The 17,254-nt window shown below is 40.1% G+C and overlaps 1 protein-coding gene across 1 annotated transcript in view; it reads right to left on the minus strand.

Annotated features, from left to right (window-relative positions):
* The window catches only part of LOC126272346 (protein TIPIN homolog), a 76,163-nt gene extending 59,556 nt beyond the window's left edge, over positions 1–16,607 (minus strand). The window contains exon 1 of the mRNA XM_049975145.1: positions 15,656–16,607. The gene's annotated coding sequence lies outside the window, so the exon portion shown is untranslated. The remainder of the gene's footprint in view (positions 1–15,655) is intronic.
* Between the last annotated feature and the right edge of the window lie 647 nt (positions 16,608–17,254).

A 17,254-nucleotide genomic window follows, 5' to 3' on the forward strand; every position in this document is an offset into this window, starting at 1 on the left:
ATTTTCAAATGAATGTCCAGCTTCTCCTCTCCTCCCACCAGCTCAACCACTTTTTCACTGGTAATGGCTGTTTTCTTCTTTTTTTGTTGTTCATTGCCACAGTGCATAAAGCAGTGCTTGTAGAGAAAGCAAGAACTGCTAATTTTCTTTTAGCATGTGACACCATGACAGCTTTCTTTCTGTGCCTGCAGTAGGATCTACTGATCAGATACTTTGTGGTACATCTATCTACACACAACTTCTCCCATTCGCTTCAGCACGTGCACGTTTCAAGAAACATGTCAGTGGGCACTAAAGCAGAAACTCTGAAGCATGCAGGCATCAGATTGGCGTCGAGTTTGGTGCTACAGAACCACATCTACGAAGTATGTCTATCAAGGAACAATGCTGTCTTATGCCAAAAATGACATGAAATTACTTGGTGGTGAGGCACACAAGAAAAATCAAAATAGATTAATTGATTCTATTGTGGATGTAATATAAAAACATATTGATGACTCAATAAATGTATTAACAAGTATAAACATTTTGGGAAGTGGAAGAAAAATACAGTAAGACCTCAGGACAAAGACAGGAAAACCTAAAAATAAATAGTAGTGAACAATGAAGGTCATTGTTCAGTGTTCAAATTGCAACATCAGATGACACACATCAGTCAGGTAGTTTCTCTGATGCATTCACAGCTATACCTGTGCCAAGGCTTAAATTTACAGTGGCAATATACACTGTATTTTACAGACTCTAAGATGCAATTTTTCATTTGAAGAATTGCCTCCAATATTCAGATGTGTCTTATACTGGAAATTAATATATAAGTTTCCAGTGTTTGATTTACAATTCCTGATTGTCTTAAAAATGGCCATATATTTGATGGCATATGAAACCTATCCGTATCTGGCAACACTGGATTCAACTGAAAGCAGTGGTGCACCAATGTGACAGTGTGGGGATTCACAAGATTGTTAACACTAAGTCCCTCCTGCCCAGCCATCACAAACCCAGGACAGTGTCCAACCTATGAAGCATCATTGTGGCCTACAGTTCCATATAATTTGAGTTGAAAATGATACGTGTTATCAGTAAGAGTATTATATTTTTGTTAGTAAAATGGAAAAAAAATAAAAGGTATTCTTATGATGTGAGCTATAAATTGAAAAGTTATAGCATATGCAGAAGAACATGAAAACAGAGCAACTGATCAGCATTTCAACCCTCCACCAACAGAAAAAAATCATTTGTGATTGGCAGGCTAGTGAAGAAGAACTAAATGTGAAGACTAAATGTGCAAACAGAAGAATGAATGAAAAATCACCAAAACTAGAAGATGACGTATTGAAATAGATTCAAGGACACTGTCAAAACAACATTGGAATTAATACAAAAATGATTTAAATGTATGCTTGTAACCTAGTGCTACATTGGAACTTAACATTCTTTAAGGGTGGAGTTGGTGTACAGGCTTATGAAGCGTCACGGACGTAGCATGTGAACTAAAACCAAAACATATCAATAAACATCACAACAGAATGAAGAGAAAATATCTTTCCATCGCTTTATTATTCAACATTGAAAGAAAACCAGTGTGAACTAAGTCGAATAGTGAGTACACACAAAACTCCTCTGACATTTGATGTGCCAAGTACCACAACTATTGCCATAAAACTTGCTAAAACTGCAACTATAAAAACAAGTGGACATGAAAAAACCTTCTGAAATACTGCCAAGTGGTGGTGTTCACATATATGTCAAGGGTTGGATGGACGAGGTTGGTATGAAATTATGGATTAACAGAGTGTGGAGAAGAAGGAAAGGTGCTTTACTGAAGAAGAGTTCTCTTCTTGTGCTAGATCAGTTTAGTAGCCTTTTGAAAAATTCTGTGAAAGAGAAATTAAGACAAGGAAATACAGAGCTTGCTTTTATTCTTGGGGTACTTACTTCACAAAAGCAACCTCTTGATGTCTTGGTAAATAAACCATTTAAAGTGTATACGAGAAACGAATGAAACAAACGGATGAAAGCCAACATGAATTCATGCCAAAGGGAGCTTTAAAACAGCCTACAATGAAACAAGTGTGTCAATGGATAAAACGGTCATGGTATGGAGTGAGAGAAGACATTATCGTTGAAACTTTCAATTATGCAGCGTAAGTAACACTGTCAATGGCAGTGAGACTATCATATATGAAGAGGACAATGATGACGACGAAGAGGAATAGGGCAAGAGCTGCCCATGGAGGGTGACAGAACTGTCACCGTACCTGACCAGTTGCCAAGAGGTGAGAGACAGCACTGGGGAACCCAGGCGGGTATACGTCACCAGATTGATCAAGGAGACGATGGCTCCCGTATCAATCTGGAAAATGAACATCCACATTAAAAATGCGAAGTGTGATGAACAACTTCCGCATCAATGGGAATGGATTGCATGGTGCGCACAGTATCCTGATGCCCCGAGGGTGAGCGGCAGGAGCAGCTGCAACATACAGATTGGAGATGGCCATCTTTCTGACAAAGCATGCTGGGGACAGTCTGCACGAGAGTGGTGGAAAAGCACTGCGGGGCAAGATGGAAGTGACCCACGCGACCACCAATGAGGGGCGACCAGCAGCTCCGAAGCCACAGAGATGTCGGACAAGGAGTCTCGACAACATTGCTGTGTGTGGTTTGTACCACATCGACAGCACGAGGGAGGCACCCTCGAGGAGAACTCTATTGCTGCCACCTGTGACCTTGCCCTGAAACGCTCACTCGCCACTTGGGCGATTTCAAAGGAGTGGGCTATGTGCAGAATGTCTTCCAGTGAGGGGTTACAAGTTTCAACACAGCTGTGCGAACTTCTGCATCGGGTGCTAGTTGAATGACAACATCACAAATCAAGAAGTCTGCATATGGTTGTCTGTAACCAAAGAATGGTATGACTGACCAGACTGTTTATGGTACTGGTGGAACTCAATCCAAGACGCCATGACATGGTATTGCTGGGAATAGCAGTTAGTCAGCATTACACACATCTGCCACAGGATCTGACAATGGTGCCAACTTGCGGAGCAGAAAGAACGTGATGCCCAGGACAAGAATAACGACCACTGTAGGGAGTCATTCATGATCTGAAATGCTGTGAAATGATGTTTCAGATGATGCAAGTTTGTTTCCCAGTCTTCCTTAGGATTGTTAAAGGGTGGAAATGGCAACGGACGTGGGGAAGTGGCAGAAACTGGGACGACCGGGAGCTGGTGCAGTAGGGCATCCCGTGCTGTGACTTTGTCCATCAGCAACTGCAAGGATTGCTGTAAGACGTCTAAACTGGCACTGCTGCTGCAAGAGCTGCTGCTCTTGCTCCAGGAGAAAGACCAACTTAACCTCTTGCTATTGAATCCTTTAACTTGTTGCCGACTTTACAGCTGCGAGCCACCGGCGAGCAGTGTGCGGCAGAGAATGGAAACGTGAAGCCATCAGGTGGAGGAGCCACTGTAGGTATCGGCTAACGACGACACACAGGAGAGACGAACAAGTAGGAGACGACAGACACTACAACCGACGAGTACACAACACGAGGCAAGCAATCAAGAACTGAGCTCATAAATACAGCGAGACAACAACCCAGAAACACTCCAAAACAATGACAGGATGTATCTCAACAAACTGAACTGGAACACAGTACGGCTGAGATGCACACGCAAACTACGGCGAGTACTAGAGTGTCGGGGTAGCGCCTAAATACATGACCACTGGAAACCCGACTGGCCGTGGACTTCATGTGGTACAGAGAGTGGTACAATTGCATGGCAAGGCACTGAGAGGACACATGTGCCGGAGCACAGGTCCATACCATCTGGTGCTCAATCAACTTCTGTGTCCTCTGACACCAGATTTATTCATAGTTCCTCTACACACTCCTGTCCTGTGCTGAAAATTTTTAGTTCCTCATTGAGATATGACGCTACTGCTTTTTCATTTAGTTTACTGAACATTTGTATCTTTCTACTTGTTTTACTTGTCCTCTGTACTTGAACAATAATTGTGGTTACATGCGTTTCATGGTTACTAGTACCAATTTTGATCTGGACTTCCTCAAAGAGGTCAGGTCTATTCATTGCAATCAGATCTAATATTTTTTCATCGTGAGTGATGTTCCAAACTGTCTGTTCTAAGAGAAGGCAATTAGTAAAGTTTTACAGGATGTCTTGTCATGGCCACCAATAACAAAATCTAATTTCCCAATTGATTGTTGTCCAATTAAAGTCTCCACCGATGATTACAGCATGATGGGGGACTTCCATATATGTGAACTGACGTTTCCTCTAAATTTTTCGGTTACATCGTGGATCTGAAGGAAGTTGTAAGGATCCACTTACTATTTTATGCCCATGACTGTTGAGTCTGGTCTACTCAATCTCGCATGCAGCTTCAATTTCTACATCGTGAATTTGAGTTTGCTGTCCACTGCAATAAATACATTACTTCATTTCCCGTTAGTCTATCCTTTCCATACACACTTAAATTTCCCCCAAAAATACCACTACAATCAATTTCAGGTTTCAACCAGCTTTCTGTATTTAGTATTATGTGATCATCACTGCTTTTCAGGGCACTTCATTGTAAATGCTTTCGGCAGCTAACTATTAGGATTTTAATACTCTCGCCTATTTGTGGAGGGGAATTCTTTTGGATCTTTCACTTATACTCATGGGTCTCCTACAGCTGTCATTACCTGGATTAGATGGAGTTGCCTCATCTAAAAACCCCTTGAGTGCCCCCAATACAATCACCAATCTCTGATGTGTAGTGCACACCTGACCCATTTCACACTTGCTCAACGTGGTGACCATGTCATCAAACAATAAAAAGACATGAAACAATCTCATTATGCATTATTTAATCAAAATAATTCAAAGAAGAAAATGAAAGTAATAGATCAATCGTGGGAATTGGGTGGGGAGACACAGAATAAATGACATTACCGATATCAAATGCATACTCAAGTCAAATAAGAAATTAAAGTAAATCTGCAAAACATTGGCATCGAAAAGTTTACCTGACCTATACAGCTAGGATAAACTACACACCCCAAAACCACAACTCGCTCCAAATGCTGTTATTGACAACTTCACTTGACCTATATAGCTAGAATGGAGTCCATAGTACCATGAAACAACAACTAACAACAAATTCAAATCTAAACTTTTCCTTGACCTTCAGTGCTAGAACGAACTTCACAATAACAAAAAGCAGAACTTGCACTACTATTATCAAAAACCAACCAAAATGGTTAGAACAAATTACAGGATGCCCACCAATGTCAACTAATTGCTACTAACTACAGCTAATAATACAACCAACAGAGTAATAAAAAGAAATCACAACAAGATGCATACCCCCATTGCATTTTTCATAGCTTATATATATGGACGTAACATGCATCAAAACACTCGTTGGAGACTTCTCCATTACCTGATATATGTTTTCTAAATTTATCATGAAGTTTTATTTTTTTATGACAAAAAGTATGTTAAAAATGGGAATGAGCAATTAAATATGGTGCAAAAATAAACATCAGGGCAGGGGCAAGGAGGGGAGGGGGGGCGGGCAGGGGGGCTATAGTCCCCCCCCTCCTTCCCAATGGAGTATCATATTGCACTGGAAAAAATGACTTCAGAAATCAGCAAATATATTACTCCAACAGATTCATTCATTTTTTTAAAATAATTATGTAGCATTATAGGTTGCATTGTATTTCAAACACATTTTAACAACAGAATAAGAGCAGCAAATAGCTTACTATCTAAACCAATAATAATAATATTTTCATTTCTCCGCATAATTTCCATCTCTCTCGACTGCCTTATGCCATCTTGGAACCAGCGCCTATATACCCGCACAGTAAAATTCTGGACCAACCTGTTGGAGCCACTGTTTGGCAGTGTGCACAAGAGAGTCATCATCTTTAAACCTTGTTCTACGAAGAGAGTCTTTCAGTTTCCCAAAGAGATGATAGTCACATGGAGCCAGGTCAGGACTGTAAGGCGGGTGTTTCAATGTTGTCCATCTGAGTTTTGTGATTGCTTCCATGGTTTTTTGACTGACATGTGGCTGTGCATTGTCGTGCAACAGCAAAACATCCTGCTTTTGCTGATGTGGTCGAACACGACTCAGTCGTGAGAGGTAAGATGTTTTTTTGTGTGACTGTCTACAAAATTATTTTACTACACATACTAACTACATGTTTCGCTATAATTATATATAAACAAGAACATAGCAGATGAGCGCTACGTAAAATGGTTCTCTTAAATCTAAATTGAGGGCTCTCATTGGTCGGTAGATTCGAATTGTCTTAAGAAACTTTTGAGTGCTGTAGTGGTGTCATCTGCACGTTAAAGAACCACAAATTATTAGTTGAAAAACAAAATTTGCAGACTACAAAACTATACTGAGAGGCCTTGCAGATTGCAGTAGGTAGGTTGACATCAGAAAAAGTTCAATGGGAAGAAATGGAAAAGGTTGAATCTTTGTAATGAAATATTTTGACTGACTGCAAATATTAATATTCTCTTTTATAAATGGCATGGGGAGAAAGCAGTAAAATAATGTTAGCCATACAAGACATGCTTTGTTGGCAAAGTATTTTTTTGGGAAGTGTTCTGTACGGTGTCAAGAGGAGGCAAATGCAAATGGGTCGGGGTCTGTTAATTATCGGCAGCTCTAACATACTGTGAATGATGTTGCCCCTTAGAGAAATGGCAGCAGGGGGCAGGAAAGGACACCATGCGCACTCATTGTGTATGCATGGGCTTCTCCTTCAACATGTTGACGACGCTATTCCAGCATCCACTGAAGGAACACGGTGCAACCAATTGCCGATTGTAGTGCACGTTGTGACAAACGATGCGTCACCTGGAATCTGAGGTCATATTTGGGTCATTCCAGAGACTGGCAGAGAAGATTGAGAAGACCAGCCTTGCACATGGAATTTCAATGAAGCTCACAGTTTGCAGTATTGTCCCCAGAATTGATTGTGGTCCTTTGGTTCTGACTTGAGTGGAAGGACTGAACCAGAGACTTTGGGGGTTCTGTGACTTGCTGGACCTGCACCTTAGGGTTGAGAACTGTATGGTCCCCCTAGCTGGGTCAGGTGTGCACTACATGCCAGGGGCTCCTACTCACATACCTGTGTGGGCAGTACACTCAAGAATTTTGAATATGCAACTCTCCATCCAATCTAGATAATGACAACTATAGAAAACACGGTAGTATCAGTGTAAGATCGAAAGAAATGCATCCCACACGTGAGAGTATTAAAATCCTAATGGTAAACCACCAAAACATTTACAACAAAGTCCCAGAGTTTGAAGCACTCCTGAAAAACAGCAAATCTCACATAATACCAGGTACAGAAAGCCGGTTGAAACCTGAAACTGATAGCAGTGAGATCTTTAGAGAAAATTTGAGTGTAAATGGATAGGACAGGCAACTAGGAAATAGAGGTGATGTATTTGTCACAGTAGATGAGAAACTCAAATCCACAGAGACAAAGTAAAGCTGCTTGTGAGATTGTGTGGGAAAGACTCAGCATCAGGGGTGGGCATAAAATAATCATTTCTTCAGTTCTGAGACTGGTTTGATGCAGCTCTCCATGCTACTCTATCCTGTGCAAGCCTCTTCATAGCCTAGTACCCACTGCAGCCCACATCCTTCTGAATCTGTGGAAAAAACCTCAATTCACTTGTATATATGTTCCATGATCATACTGTAATCATTGTTGGTGACTTTAATCATCCACATTGGAAAAATACAGCTTTCCACTAGGAAAATGGCTGCAAGGAAACCCATTCAATATCTAATTGCAACAAATAGACATGACCTCTCTGAGGATTTCCACATCAAGACTGGTAACAGTGACCATGATGCAGCTATGGTTAAAATGAATACCAAAGTACAAAGAACAACTAAAACAGGCAGAAAAGTATATACAATTTCAGTAAGGCAGTAGCACTGTGTCGTCAACAGGTATACAAAGAAAAGGTACAGAGCTTTACTAGCTTTCGGAATGAATTTTCCTTTTCAAGCTTGTAGGAAAAACATGCGCGCGCGCGCCCACACACACACACACACACACACACACACACACACAAAAGCCAGTGGTGGTCTGCAGGACCCAGATGGCATTAATTGTGAAGCACCCATTGAGATCTTGCATATTGTTCTCTGCTGCACGTTGTGCCACTGGGTGGTACACCTTATTTTTTGCAACAGTTTGGCAGTGGCTATTCATTATAGTTGGCAAGTTGATTGTCATACCAATGTAAAAGGCTGTGCCGTGGTTGCAGCCGAGCTGATATATAACCTGACTGCTTTCATAGGTGGCTCTGCCTCTGATGGGGGCAAGATAAGCCTGTGATGGGACTGGAGGAGGTAGTGCTGGGTGGGTGGATTGTCCAGGTTTAGCAATCTGGGTCTTCCACACAGGTATGGTCCCTGTGGCAGGTGACTGTGGGTGGGAGTGGCGTAGGGATAGACTAAGATGTTGTGGAAATTGAGTGGGCACTGGAACACCACTTTGGGAAGTGATGGAAGTTATCTTAGGACTTCCCTAATTGCAGGGCATGATGATAGATAATGAAAGCCCTGACAAAGGAAGTGGTTCAGTCATCCCAGTCCTGGAAGGTATTAGGTGACAAAGGGGGTACTTCTTTGCAGTTGGTTCTTGGGACGGATGCGAGGATCAGGTGTGTGTTTGGGGATATGGCACGGGAAGCCGGGCCAGCTGTGAAAGCAGCCATGTTATATACCAGCTCTACTGTAGCCACTGCACACTGATTTACATTGATATGACAACAAACAAACTGTAAACTAGAATGAATAGGCACCACCAAACTGTTGCCAAAAACAAGGTGGACCACCCAGTGGCAACACATGCAGCAGAGCACAACATGCGAGATTTCAATGGCTGCTTCACAACCCATCTCATCTGGGTCCTCCCCACACCACCAACAGCTTTTCTAAGCTGTGCAGATGGGAGCTATCTTTACAGCACATCCTTCAATCCTATAACCTTTCCTGGCCTACACTCAAGGTAAATCGCTGTCCCCCCCTTCACTAATCCACTAGTGTGTGTGTGTGTGTGTGTGTGTGTGTGTGTGTGTGTGTGTGTGTGTGTGTGTGGCGCGCGCGCGCGATCGAGTGTGGGGATGGGGGGGGGGGGGGGGGGCATGTGCACACCATATCCCATGCCTCACTAACCAACCCCCCTCACCAATTCGTATCAGCTAGATATGTGCTGATCTCATGCACTCATCTGTGAGATTGCGTGCCCAACCAACTGCCACCTGCCCCCCTCTACCAGCATCTCTAGCTAGCCCACAGACAGCTCCCCACTCTCCCACAAGCCATTAGACACTCCCCCCCCCCCCCCAACCTCTTTTCTGCCTCCCACCTATCTTCATCACTCACCCTGCCCCAACTTGCACCCTTCACCTCACTTCAGTACACTCACTGTGGACCAGGAAAGAGCTGGTAGTCGATTGAGCACAATGTAGGGAGAAAGGCGTATACATGTTTTTGCCACAAGCTTAAAAAAGGAAGTTCATTCCGAAGGCTAGTAAAGCTCTGTACCTTTTGTTTGTGTACCTACCAAATGCACACTGCTTCTGCCTTTCAGTGAGTCATCTCCCTTTATTCCTAAATGATTTGCAATTCTCAACCAGAACTTTCCATACATTATTATATGTCCAATAAGCTAGATAAAAAAAAGTCAGTGATGTCATAACTCAATGAGGAGCTTGAAACTTTCAGCGCAGGGCAGGAGCATAAAAGGGAACTATGTCTCAAGATTAAAAGAATAACTGACCATGTACTGGATAGATATGTATCCAGCAGAACAGTTAATAATGGGAAGGACCTTCCATGGTATGCAGTCACTGCAAAGAAACTTCTAAAGAAACAACAAAGATTGCTGCATAATAGATGTAAAACGAAGCGTAGGGCTATAAATAGATGTTGAACGAAACGCTTTCGGATGTCAAGGGAGCAATGTGTGATGCTTTCAATGACTACTGTAGGAGAATACTGTCAAATAATGTTTCACAAAACCCAAAGAAATTCTGGTCATAGGTAAAGGTAGTTAGTGACACCAAAGTTAGTGTCCAGTCCACAAAGAATGAGAAAGGAACTAAAACTGAGCATAACAAACCAAAAGCTGAAATGTTGAACTCAAGTTTCAAATGTTCCTTTGCAAAGGGACACACAGGAGAATTGCCCCAATTTAATCCTGAAAAGATGAATGAAATAAGTGCTAGTATCAGTGGTGCTAGAAAACAGCTGAAACCGTCAAAACTGAAAAAGCTCCAGGTGTGATGGACTCCCTGTCAGATTCTATACTGAATTTGCAGCTGAGTTAGACCCTCTTCTATCTGTAATCTATTTTGGATCCCTCGAACAAATAACCGTGCCCCCTACTTAAAAAAAAAAAAAAGGGGGGGGGGGGAGGAGGGGGGAGCGACGGCAATAGTCACACCAGTCTACAAGAAGGATAGCAGAAATAATCTACAAAATTACCGTCCAGTAGCCTTGCCATCTTTTTGTTGTACAATCTTAGAACATAATTTGAGCTCAAACATAATGAGGTATCCTGACAGAATAATCTCCTCAATGCCAACCAGCATGGATTCCAAAACACTGCTCATGTGAAACCAACTCTCACTTTTCTCAAATGACATAATGAAAGCTTTGGATCAAGGCATTCGGATAGATGCAGTATTTCTTAAGTTCTCAAATGCATCTAACTCAGTGCCACACTTACGCTTATTGTCAGAAGTACAACCGTATGGGGTACCGCGTGAAATTTGTGACTGCATTCAGGACTTTTTGGTACGGAGATCACAGCATGTTACCTTGGATGGAGAGTAAGTGTCAGGTATACAAATAACTTTTGTGGTGCCCCAAGGAAGTGTGTGTGGCCCTCAGTGTTCATGTTGAATATCAATGGCCTTGAAGACAACATTAACAGTAACCCCAGACTTTTTGCAGATGTTGCAGTTATCTACAATGAAGTCCTGCCTGAAAGAAACGCATAACTATTCAGTCACATCCTGATAAGATTTCAAAGTGGTTCAAAGATGTCAATCACTGCTGGAAACAGCCAACTCATACAATACCTATCTAGGAGTGTCACTTCGTAGGGATACGAAATGGAATATCGTGTAGCTTCAGTAAAGCACGTCATAGACTTCAGTTCACTGATAGAATACTGGAAAAGTGCAATCAGTCTATGAAGGAGATTGCTTACAAATCACTCATGCTACTGGTTCTAGAATATCGCTCAAGTGTGTGTGGGACCCGCATCAAATAGGACTAACAGGGATATTGGAGGTATACAGAAAAGGGCAGCACGAATGGTCACAGATATATCTGATCTGTGGGAGACTGTCACAGAAATACTGAAAGAACTGCACCGACAGACTCTTGAAGACAGTCATAAACTATACCAAGAAAGTCTGTTAACAAAGTTTCTAAGATCTGGCTTTAAATGATGACTCTAGGAATACAGTACAGCTCCCTACATATTGCTCACACAGGGATCGTGAAGATAAGATTAGTATGGTTACTGTACACACAGGGCTTTCAGCAACCATTCTTCCTGCACTCCACGTGTGGCTAGAATGGGAAGAAACCCTAATAACTGGTACAATGAGACATATCCTCTACCAGGCACCTCACGGTGGTTCACAGGGTACAGATACAGGTGTAAAACAGATTACCGACGGAGGTACTATGGTGTTTCAGAAGAAAAACTAGACATGAATTGATGGATTAACATCATCCAAGTTATCAGTGATTACATATGAATAGACTGATCCAGACATGTTTGACAGTGGTTTCCATGAAATGTTCTTCAGTACTGTAGTGCAGCTCACAGTTGAGTTTAGGTTGGAAGGTGATAATACAGATGATAATTGGTGAAACCAAAGAATGTGAATACAAATCTTGATTATGGTGACAATTACCTATATCACTCTGAAATCTATGACCATCTTTCACTCCATGTTAATTATACTTTTATTTACATGTAGGTCTCATTTAAACACTACATACTACAACATAGGGGGCCCAACTGAGAAACTTTTTGACAATACCTTTGGTGCATTTTATGCATACACAATACGCGTTAACCACAAAACATACAGCAAAGGGGCAGGGGAGTGGCTAACTCTTACTGCCAAACAGGCTAGTTAGTAGTTTTCAATATTACGACTCAAAATCACCAAATATTTGTAACAACAGACAGTGTTAAACAATGAAATAGGGATATTCCATGTAAAGAAGAACACACTTATGATATTAAAAGTTTAAAATTTGGTGCTTTTTACATATTTTTTGAAAAGGCTGGACTTTTTACTGTATGGCAACAATGGTTTGTGGCCCATTATTGCTTTCCCTTCATAATTTGTAGCCATACGTTTTTTAATGTGATGACATTGTGAATTATTGCAGATTTTGGACCTTCATTTCAACTAATTGGCAGGTAAGAATTAGCACATCATTATTTTTCTATTACTGTTACATACCATAATGTATTGCATAAAGAGTATAAAACTGAAGTAGGTAAATTATAGGTTGGGGTAAATAATATAACAGCATAAACTTTCATGTAAAATGAGTCACTTTCATGTTATTAAGTTTTTATTCCAAGAGAAATATTAGACATAACTTTATCTTGTTCAGTAATTTACTCATTAGTGTGAATGTGTAACTAATAACAATACTAAAAGTTTCCCAATTTCAACCAATACTGTAAAAATAGAAAATTAAATGTGTAATGCGAGTCATGTAATCTGAGTCACAATTGTATTATTTTAAGATTAGAAGAAGAGGGCGCCCTTAGCAGCAGCATAAAGAGAGAGTAGGTGAAGGCAAAAGTTACAGAGTAAAGGAAAATATGAAGAATTTAAGAAGATGCAGCTGGCAGAAGCTCGAAAAAGCCAGCAGAAGCAGAAACGAAAGTTTCTACCGTAGAGTCAAGATAAGGAAGGACAGTTGAAGAAAAAAGACCTACAAATAGCGAGACAGTTACAAAACATTGGTAACGTAAGATGGGATATCAGCAGCCTAGTAAAGCAATTTTGTCAGTGTATAAGTCACATAGTGCTCTGGATAAAGCCATGGCTCACATTCTGCAATTGTTTACAAACCTGAAAATGTCAAGGTTGTTTCGATGTGGTCAGATGGACCTGCCTCACAATTTAAAAACAAATATATTACTGCTGCTGTACCTCAATCTCAATCATTTCATAATGTGGAAATCTCCTAGACCTTATTGGCTACATCCCACAGAAAAGGAGCCATAGATGGAATTGGTGCAGTTGCAGAGTGGCTAGTGGGGAGTGCAGTAAAAAAGTGAAAATTAATAATAGGTGATGGATCAACTTTCACTGAGGTAGCTGCAAGTACCGCAACTATGCAGGATTTTCATGTGTCTATCGATGAAATTCAAGAAATCAATATATATAATATATATAATCCGGCTCAAATATTTTCTTCAGCAACACCAGTACCAAACACAAAAGCATTCACAGTTTTCACTACAAGAAAGAACTACTACAAACATATCTGCTGTTTCCAATGAATTTTGCTGCCGCAGATCATCAAACTGAAGAAACTATAGAAAATGTGAAAACTGGAGTCTGGTAAAAAGTAGAATGTGGCAGTATATTCAATGCTGGAGAAGTATGTACAAACAGTGCAATTGAGTGTGCTGGGCACTATCAGAAATGACTTGTAAAATGTGATGAAATTATACAGAAAATTAATCCACTTGATATCAATTCAAGAGGATATTTTCATTTCTCTGACTTTTAATTGAATTTTCAATTCATTTTCCCAGATGTCATTCTCTTACAAATTTTCATGGTGTTTGAAAAATAAAACGTTAATGTTAAGTTTATATTATTTGACACACAATGTCATACTTTCATTTCTCTGCATGCAGGAAAAAGTTATTCCAACAAGAAGTAGAAATCTGTAACTCTGCCATTTAAAGGCCAACCTAATGTTCATATTCTGTGACAAATACCAGATCCATACTCCTAATAGTTTGATGACACTTTTTACTTAAAATGCACATTAGGAATAGGATAACCCAAATTTGTAACATGAGTCACAACATAAATTACATTCTTGCCCTTTAATTTTAATGCTCTTCCCTGCTTAAATAACACTTCAAAATCTTTGCCTGAACAACAATTTATAATGATGATTTACAAAAGAAAATACGGGTTTACAGATTGATAACGAGTCAACAATAAAACAATGATTTCAAAATCTAATGTCACCATGGAATCTCACAACAGTAGACTGCAGATGCACATTCATCAGCCATTCTCATGTAAATAAGCTAGATTAAATCAAACAGATGGACATCTGAAATACAGCCTACTACCATTGTGAGAAACAATATTTAATATCATCCATGCATGATAAATGTGGAATACATTCCGCTATTGGGGGCAACACATTTTTTATTGTTAGGCAACTAACTACAGTACCTACAACAAAACAAACTTGGGAGTCATTATTTACCCTGCATATAAATTACAACATCATCTTAAAATCTCAAACACAGTTGTGGGATTTTTTTGACACCAAAGAGACTGTAAACCCCTGCAATTTTCTGTTTGTCATTGTATTGTTGGTGGTTCTGCATACTTTTTTTTTCACAGTTGACAGCCACCTGTGGACATACTGCACGCATTGTAGATTGATCCACTTCCTTGGAACACATTTCTATGTGGTCAAAATTTATGTATTAACTTAAATCATCTTATTTGTAAGCTGAGTTTTCATTTATTGTCACTTTTACTATAGTTCTGAGCTATAATCAATGTATCTCAGTGATTTGTCCGAATTTCTGTATGGAAATTGTTAGAAGAAGATAAAGCTAGTGATGTCAATGATATTGAAGAATAAAATGATCCTTCTCACAGAAGTGAATATGAAACAGATGAGGCATCTAGTTTCTACAGCAGAAACAGTTAAAAACGCTCCACTATTGAATCTCCAGCGTGAGAACACAAGCCCACAGCTAGATAATCACAGTTCCTACAAAAAATGGACCTGCAAGCAGACTGGGAGACTCTTGCAGTCCATTGGGAATGCTTGTTTGCCAGGGTTGTTACAAGAAATTTAACAGACTTGACGTACTGTGATGTGTAAATGTGCAGATATCTTGGGTGAAAATTTATCAATTATACATATAAAAAAATTGCATCAATATCAGAAGATTACAAGCATCAGATTGTCACAACCTGTGTGGTCATTATGAAACAAATGGTCCAAAACTGCTTCGGAGGGTTATAACAAACAAAAATAAAATATCATTCGCAGTTTTAACTTGAGCGAAAAAGAGTCCACGTAATTACAACACATCTTTAGGCTTTTGTATGCAAATACCTATTAATGGTATGTGTTTTCAGTTGCCAATTTTTTTGACCGCACGGTATAAATATTTTATGCACAGATTGTAATCGTGTTTGTAAACAAGTGTTTCTATAATATCATGGTACATAAAGGACGACTGCTCTTCAAAAATGCTCATTTACGGCCAAATATTATCAACTTTCCACTCACTCACTTCACTTTACACGTACAACAGCATTATGTTTACCTGCAACACAGTAGTCCCTCGTAATTTGTTTGTTGTGGAAAAAGCGCGCGAAACTAGTGTCAAAGATAAGCAATATAGTGAACGACAATTACAAGCTTTTACTCTATACTGGCAGGCACTATATCAGTACCCAAAATCCCTATGCGAAATCTTCTTCGTTCCCGTTTTCGGTGTCCTTATTATCAATGAAACGTTCAAACTGGTTCCCCGTATTCATTCGTTCCAGCAAAGACATCAAAAGTTTCTTGTTTAGTTTATCAGTCAGTGTCAGTTCCCTAACTTCCTCATTAGCTTGCAAATCACATGTATCACACGCTTCAGGTTCCCGATTTGGTTCTCCTGGCATCTTTTTTTCGAGAAAATTTCTTTATATCCACAAACTGATACCACCGAACACTTGTCACACGCAACTAAGAAGATATTTGCACAATGTTGCAAAGTTCTTCAGAGAATCAGAGATCCCTTTCTTTCTCTTTTGAAAATTTATTGTTGCTTCTAGCACACATACAACATAGTCATCTCAATTAATAAGGATTGTAAAATACAGAAAGCTAACATTTCGCCGTTTTCATACATGCATTTTAGGGCATCCAATTGTAAATTTGTCTGTAGATTGAAATTATTAAGATCTATTCACATTAAATGTTACGTCACCGTCACGTCAGATTATATTCCTACTATATTAAGCCCCTCCGTGGTAAGTCCGGGATCGGACGTTGATTTTGAGCTTATGAGATACCGTTCGTGACACAAAAAGCCGGAGCGTAAGAACATAACTGAGACACTAACGACGATAAACTTTATTAATGGCCACATACACGTGTATTCTTCATCAGTCTTGTGTAACTTAAGTGCTGAGAAGTTTAACAACATATGATATGTCGACATTTATTCGTTAGCAAAAATGTATGCGTTCAATCACATCAAACAATAATTTTAATAAGGGAATAAATAGAGCCAGTGGTAATTTCCAAGGATGACGGCCTGTCTATCGATCATGCGACTCTGGTGGCGGGCGTTATGAGTACGCTTACGTTGGTCACTAATGTAACGAAAAAAGAAAAGCGTTACAAAAATACTTGTCACTGCAAAGGAGACGAATTACCTTACTCGTCCTCGGTATTGTCGTAATGTGAAAGTCCATTACGGTGTTCTGGATGGATAATTTGGATGAGTCGAACCGTGTATTCTTCCTAAAACTCATTCATTTTCCGCACTGTCCGCAATGAAAGTGTAACGGTATTTCAGCATCGAAACTGTTCTTACGAAGTTTTACACACCTCGCACCACCACAGTCTACACAGTCCCTTCTTTTCTCGTCTGGTAGTTCTCCATATCTGCGACAAGAAGTCGAACAATTTTGTACATTGGATAAACAAGGAATTAGATTCTTTCATGTGAGAGAACCCGCCAAAGAAACACCAAGTACACCAAACATCCAACTCACTAACGACATAAATCGTCTGGGTTTCCCTAGCAACTCACGAATAATTCGCGGAGCTATGTAGTTTAGAGCAACTAAGGGAACGATGCAAAACAGACGAAAATGAAGGACACAAATAATTGATCAGAACGACCGCTGGCGGAGTCGCAAGACCG

Source organism: Schistocerca gregaria, chromosome 5 (assembly GCF_023897955.1).
Source record: "Schistocerca gregaria isolate iqSchGreg1 chromosome 5, iqSchGreg1.2, whole genome shotgun sequence".
In the NCBI taxonomy this organism is placed as follows: domain Eukaryota; kingdom Metazoa; phylum Arthropoda; class Insecta; order Orthoptera; family Acrididae; genus Schistocerca; species Schistocerca gregaria.